Source organism: Scylla paramamosain, chromosome 34, assembly GCF_035594125.1.
Source record: "Scylla paramamosain isolate STU-SP2022 chromosome 34, ASM3559412v1, whole genome shotgun sequence".
In the NCBI taxonomy this organism is placed as follows: domain Eukaryota; kingdom Metazoa; phylum Arthropoda; class Malacostraca; order Decapoda; family Portunidae; genus Scylla; species Scylla paramamosain.
Window position 1 is genome coordinate 15,390,925 of NC_087184.1, and position 6,795 is coordinate 15,397,719.

Below are 6,795 nucleotides of genomic sequence, written 5' to 3' on the forward strand. Positions count from 1 at the left end.
TGTTTTTGTAGTGTTTTTTTTTTTTTTTTTTTTGTGGTGTTTAAGAGATCCCAACTACTAAATTTCTTCCCCTAGTCACGATACGATAAAAAACTCTTAAATTCCTGTCTAGAATCATCATACTAACGATAACCCAAGAGAAAAACACAACTTTCCAAACCAACACTCCTAAATTATCGTACCTCATCATTATATTACCGATAAAAACAAGGTAAACACAAACTTTCCAGAATCACACACCTAAATTATCGTACCTCATCATAATATTACCGATAAAACAAGATAAACACAAACTTTGCAGACTCACATACCTAAATTATCGTACCTCATCATAATATCACCGATAAAACAAGATAAACACAAACTTTGCACACACACCTAAATTATCGTACCTCATCATAACATTAACAAGAAAACACTAACTTTGCACACCCACACACCTAAATTCCTAAAACTTAATAAAAAAAAAATACTGATAAAAACAAGACAAACACGAATATATATCGCAAACCACAAGTACTTTCATTCAACACTCCCCAGCACTAATACACGAGGACATAAAGGGATAAACGCGCCAGAATAGAGTACCACGTTTTCTGTCACGCGGGGTTAATTAAGGGGTGACTTACCTAAAGCGGGTCGGCAGTGGTGGGGCGGTTCCTAAGGGCTTGGCATTGTGTTGTCTTGTGTTGTGTCTTCTTTGTAAATTATATGAGGTGTGTTGGTGAGTCTGTTCTTAATTTTTTGTTATCTTTTTCTTCGTTATTATGTATATCGTCAATTTTTTCCTCATTTTTTTCTTTTCTTTTCTTCTTCTCCTTCTTCTTCTTCTTCTTCTTCTTCTTCTTATTATTATTATTATTATTATTATTATTCAACCTACTATATTTCCTTTCTTCTTTTCTTCATTCGAATTCTACTTATTCCTCCTCCTCCTTCTCTCCTCCTTCTCTTCTTCCTCCTCCTCCTCCTCCTCTTCCTCCTCCTTTTTCTATCTTTTAATCTTCAACATCTGTAACCTCTCTCTTCTCTTTATTCTTATCCTTCATCCTCCTCCTCCTCCTCCTCCTCCTCCTCCTCCTCCTCCTCCTAACTCAAGACTGACTTACTGAGGGAAAAAAATGAGGTGCAAACGCTGAGAGAGAGAGAGAGAGAGAGAGAGAGAGAGAGAGAGAGAGAGAGAGAGAGAGAGAGAGAGAGAGAGAGAGAGGCCGACCATAAATCTTGGAAGTATTGGTGGGTGAAAAAGCCGATTACACAAAATAGATTCAACCAGTATCAATACGAAAAAAGAACTATCTCTCTCTCTCTCTCTCTCTCTCTCTCTCTCTCTCTCTCTCTCTCTCTCTCTCTCTCTCTCTCTCTCTCTCTCTCTCCTGTACTGTCCCACATCTAGCTGCGTTTAGCCCGGATAACTAAATATAGCAGAGAAAAATTAGATTGATCCTGGTGGTGGTGGTGGTGGTGGTGGTGGTCGTGGTGGTGGTGGTCGTGGTGGTGGTGGTGGTAATAGTTAAGGGGAAGGAGAATAGTTGTGGAATGATGAAATGACTCCTCCTCCTCCTCCTCCTCTTCTTCTTCTTCCTCCTCCTCCTCCTCCTCCTCCTCCTCCTCCTCCTTCTCCTCCTCTTCCTATTCTGTTCTCTTCCACTTCCTCTTCGTCATTTATAATTGTTGACGTTAGTGTGTGTGTGTATGTGTGTGTGTGTGTGTGTGTGTTAAAAGGAGGAAGAGGAAGAGGAAGAGGAAGAGGAGGAGGAGGAGGAGGAGGAGGAGGAGGAGGAGGTGAGTGTAAAGGAATATGATATGTATAGAAGAGATTTGTGGAGGATCTCTCTCTCTCTCTCTCTCTCTCTCTCTCTCTCTCTCTCTCTCTCTCTCTCTCTCTCTCTCTCTCTCTCTCTCTCTCTCTCTCTCTCTCTCTCTCTCTCTCTCTCTCTCTCTCTTTCGGCCTCTTCCTCTGAACTTCCTGATTCTTTTTCCAGGAAGTATTACGTATTCTCTCTCTCTCTCTCTCTCTCTCTCTCTCTCTCTCTCTCTCTCTCTCTCTCTCTCTCTCTCTCTCTCTCTCTCTCTCATCTGTCTGTCTGTAATTAAATTTGTTCAGTCAGCCAGTTAGCCACTCAATCAGTCAACCAGTCACTCAGCCAGTCAGTCAGTCAGTCAGTTATTCAGCCAGTCAGTCATTCATTCATTCAGTCAGTCAGTCAGTCAGTCAGCCAGCCAGTCAGTCAGTCAGTCAGTTATTCAGCCAGTCAGTCATTCATTCATTCATTCAGTCAGTCAGTCAGTCAGTCAGCCAGCCAGCCAGTCAGTCAGTCAGTCAGTTATTCAGCCAGTCAGTCATTCATTCAGTCAGTCAGTCAGTCAGCCAGTCAGCCAGCCAGTCATCCACTCACAACTAACCAACAAGACAGTTAGCCATCCACCCACTCACTCACTCACGCCACCCTCCAATAAAGAGAGGGAATGAGCGGCGTGTTTGCTCTCCTCTCACCTGGCATCACCTCACCTTGACTATCACCTCCCCTCACCTGTGCCCCGCCCACCTGTGCAGTCTATGTATTCTCAGGATAGTGATACAAAAGTGCATGTCAATTAATAGTGTTTGTTATTTTACGTTCAAATTTTGTTTTTAAATGTGAAATAGTTATTATCTATGCTCGAGATGATAGTTTACATATGTGTAGTGGCAATGAGGAGGAAGAGGAGGAGGAGGAAGAGGAAGAAGAGAACATAGAGGAGGAGGAGGAAGAAAACACCAAGAAGGAGGAAGAAGGAAACAAGGATGAGAAGGACGAGGAAGACAAAGAAGACAACAAGGAGAAGGAGGAAGAAGAAAACAAGAAGAAGAAGAAGAAGAAGAAGAAGAAGAAGAAGAAGAAGAAGAAGAAGAAGAAGATAAGTAAGACGGACATCAACAAACCTCCCTTTTCTCCCTTTGCATCTCCACCCATCTCCTTTTCTACCATTCATTACCTCCCTCCTCTCCTCTACCCTCCCTCTGACCATCTCCATCACCCTCTTCCTCATCTCCCTTCCCTTTATCTCTTCCTCCTTCTCTCCCTTCTCTCTCCTACACTTATCAATTTCTTCTCTCCTTCCCCTTTCCCTCCAAAGTGAAGGACCCTTGCTTAGAGGCAGGTATAGGAGGAAAGGGAGGAAAGAGAGGGAAAAAAGGGAGAAGTAGGGATATATTTGCTTCCAGGGGAGTGTGAATAGGGAGAATAATTACAGAATGAGAGAGAGAGAGAGAGAGAGAGAGAGAGAGAGAGAGAGAGAGAGAGAGAGAGAGAGAGAGAGAGTGGTCGTCAAGGTAACACATAACACAAGAACCCAAGACGCTTCTATGATTGGGTGAGACGAGGGGCAGGTGAGAGAGAGAGAGAGAGAGAGAGAGAGAGAGAGAGAGAGAGAGAGAGAGAGAGAGAGAGAGAGAGAGAGAGAGAGAGAGAGAGAGAGAGAGAGAGAATATGAAAGGATGAAATTAAAAAAAACAGACAAAAAACATTAGGTACTCTCTCTCTCTCTCTCTCTCTCTCTCTCTCTCTCTCTCTCTCTCTCTCTCTCTCTCTCTCTCTCTCTCTCTCTCTCTTATTATCCATTTTTCGCTCTCCACTTCCCAAAAATCTTTATCGTTTAGACATTTGCTCAAGTTTCATAAGAGTTGGACGCTTCTCAGAACTGTATACCTTTCCCACTTGTCAATTTCCCCCCCTCTCTCTCTCTCTCTCTCTCTCTCTCTCTCTCTCTCTCTCTCTCTCTCTCTCTCTCTCTCTCTCTCTCTTGGCATATGAAAACAACCTCCTTGACGAGAAATTCACACACACACACACACACACACACACACACACACACACACACACACACACACACACACACACACACAATTCACTTTCGAACCAAAAACGTGGAAACGAAACTCTGTTCAATTTTTCCCTCCACTACTTCTTTTCCTTCTTTTTTTCCCTCTTTTTCCCTCTTCCTCTTTTGTTATTGAAGTTTGGAAATGCTTGTCTGTAATGAAAGAAGGGACGGAGAGAGAGAGAGAGAGAGAGAGAGAGAGAGAGAGAGAGAGAGAGAGAGAGAGAGAGAGAGAGAGAGAGAGAGAGAGAATAGGAGGAAGAAAAGGAGGAGGAAGAGGAGGAGGAGGAGGGAGTAATGATAAGTAGCTAATAATAATAATAATAATAATAATAATAATAATAATAGTGTGTGTGTGTGTGTGTGTGTGTGTGTGTGTGTGTGTGTGTGTGTGTGTGTGTGTGTGTGTGTATGTGTGTGTGTGTGTGTGTGTGTGTGTGCATTAGCTGCACCTCACCAAAATTTCCTCTCTCTCTCTCTCTCTCTCTCTCTCTCTCTCTCTCTCTCTCTCTCTCTCTCTCTCTCTCTCTCTCTCTCTCTCTCTCTGCTGTGAACCTTGAACCGTTTCCTCCTCCTCCTCCTCCTCCTCCTCCTCCTCCTTCTCCTCGTCCTCCTTCCCGAACCTTCAGTATGAGAAGAGGAGGTTCGGAGAGGCGGAAAGACGGGAGGAGGAGGAGGAGGAGGAGGGGGAGGAGGAGGAGGAGGAGGTGCGCGAGGATGTCAACGAGAGGAGGAAGAGGGAAAATGAGGAGAAGACTAGGAGAAAATGAGGAAAGGAGGGAGGGATGGAGGGAGGGAGGGAGGGAGGGAGGGAGGGAGGGAGGGAGGGAGGGTACATCTCTTCATACAGTTCGATATGCTGACAGGAGGAGGGCATAGCATTCTCTCCCTTCCCTCCCTCCTTCCCTCCATTCCCTCCCTCCATTCCTTATCCAATTTTCTCCCTTCCCTCCCTCCCTCCCTCCATTCCTTACCTAGTTCGCTTTTCTCAGTTACCCCTATTCCCACTTTATCTCCCCATTACTTCTCTCCCTTCATTCCTTACCCATTTCTGTTCCCTCCCTCTCTCCCTCCCTCCCTCCCTCCCTTCATCTCCCACCACCTTTACTTTTCTCAGTTCCCTCCATCCCATCCTTTCATTCCTTCCCATTTCTCTCCATTCCTACTCTCCCTCCTTCCCTCTCGCCACGCCACCCTTACTTCCCTCCCAACAGTTTCCTCCAATCCAGCCATCCTTGGTTTCCTCCATTCCTTCTCTCCCTCCCTCCCTCCTTCCCTCCCTTGCGTTGGTTAAACACCTTCCCAGCGATCAATATTTCCTTGATCACTGAGCAAGGCACCACCACCATCACCACCACCACCACCACCACCACCACCACAGGGTACCAGTTGTAAGTACGATCTACGTGAGCAAAACTAGCAACATTCTTCTCTTACTTTTACTGTCTAATAATGTCCTCGTTTATATTCTGTTCTCTGTTCGCAGGTCGAGTGTGTGTGTGTGTGTGTGTGTGTGTGTGTGTGTGTGTGTGTGTGTGACAGTGTTCTGGGGTGTTTGGTTGCAAGTAGCAGTGTGTTTTGGAGTGTAAATGTGTGTGGCAGTGTTTACGATCCGTTTGTGTGTGTGTAGCAGTTTTTTTTTTTTTTTTTGTATTTTCTTTGGTGTGTTTGGGTGTATGCATCAGTTGTTGTTGTTGTTGTTGTTGTTGTTGTTGTTGTTGTTGTGAGGTGTTTTGGGGCGTTTAGATTCTGTAATGTTCCGTCAGATACATAAAAAAAAACCCTTGAAATTCTAGTTAGGTTCTCTGGTTCTGTAAAGTTTCGTCAGATGAGAAGACTCGAAAGAAAAAGAAAAAAAAAAAAGCACATCGGAAAATCTATTACTCTTGATCTAATTTTTATTATTAATGTTATAACCAGCAATGCAAGAGTTAACCAGTATTCTCAATCTTTCATTCCTCGCACTGGCAGACTCCGGAGCTCCCTGTCTGGCCCGCTTCTCTGATTTCTCCTGCCTTTGAATTTAACTGGTTCAAAAGGAAGGTTTCAAGACACTGCCCAAATTGTAGATGTGTGTTTTTTTTTTTTTAAGGTACTCTACAGGAACTAACACCTTCACTGGGCCTTTTTATGTTTGTTTGTTTATTTGTTTGTTTATTTGTTTGTTTGTTTGTTTGTTTGTAGCCCTAAGCCAGTGCCACTCTTACGTGAAAAAAAAAGTCTTCATTCATTATTCACTGGCAGCGTTCACAGATATTAAAAACAAGCAAACAAACAAACAAACAAACACGCATACATTTTTCCCTATACATGAACAACGAAGGAAAATGAAAAATGACACAAAAAGAAAAGAAAAAAAAAACAAAGGAAAATAAAAAGCTATACTTAAAGGTACACACACACAAACAAAACAAAAAAACCCCTCATTATTCACTACCAACCTTCACAGATAAAAAAACAAACAAACAAACAAACAAACAAACATACACAAACCTTATACACCAACAACGAAGAAAACAAAGACAACAAATAAAAACAAACAAACAAAACAGGAAAAAAAGGAAGACAAAACACTGTAGTTAAAGGTAATGATCTGATATGAAAACCGAGGAATGACTGAGTGAGTGAGTGAGTGAGTGAGTGAGTGAATGAAAGACTGGAATCTAAATGCAGAATGAATGGGGTGAATGAAGCTGGCGGCCGCTGCTCTGAGGCCCAAACAATATACTGCACACTGCATTTCTCATCTCACTGCTTTTATTTTTCATTTTGCATCCCCCAGTGTACAGAGAGAGAGAGAGAGAGAGAGAGAGAGAGACAGAGAGAGAGAGAGATTCATAACCAATACCCCTACACAAAGGAATACAAAGGAAGTATAAAAATGTAAATATTATTCATTGTATCTCTTATCGAAACCTTTATTATTATTTT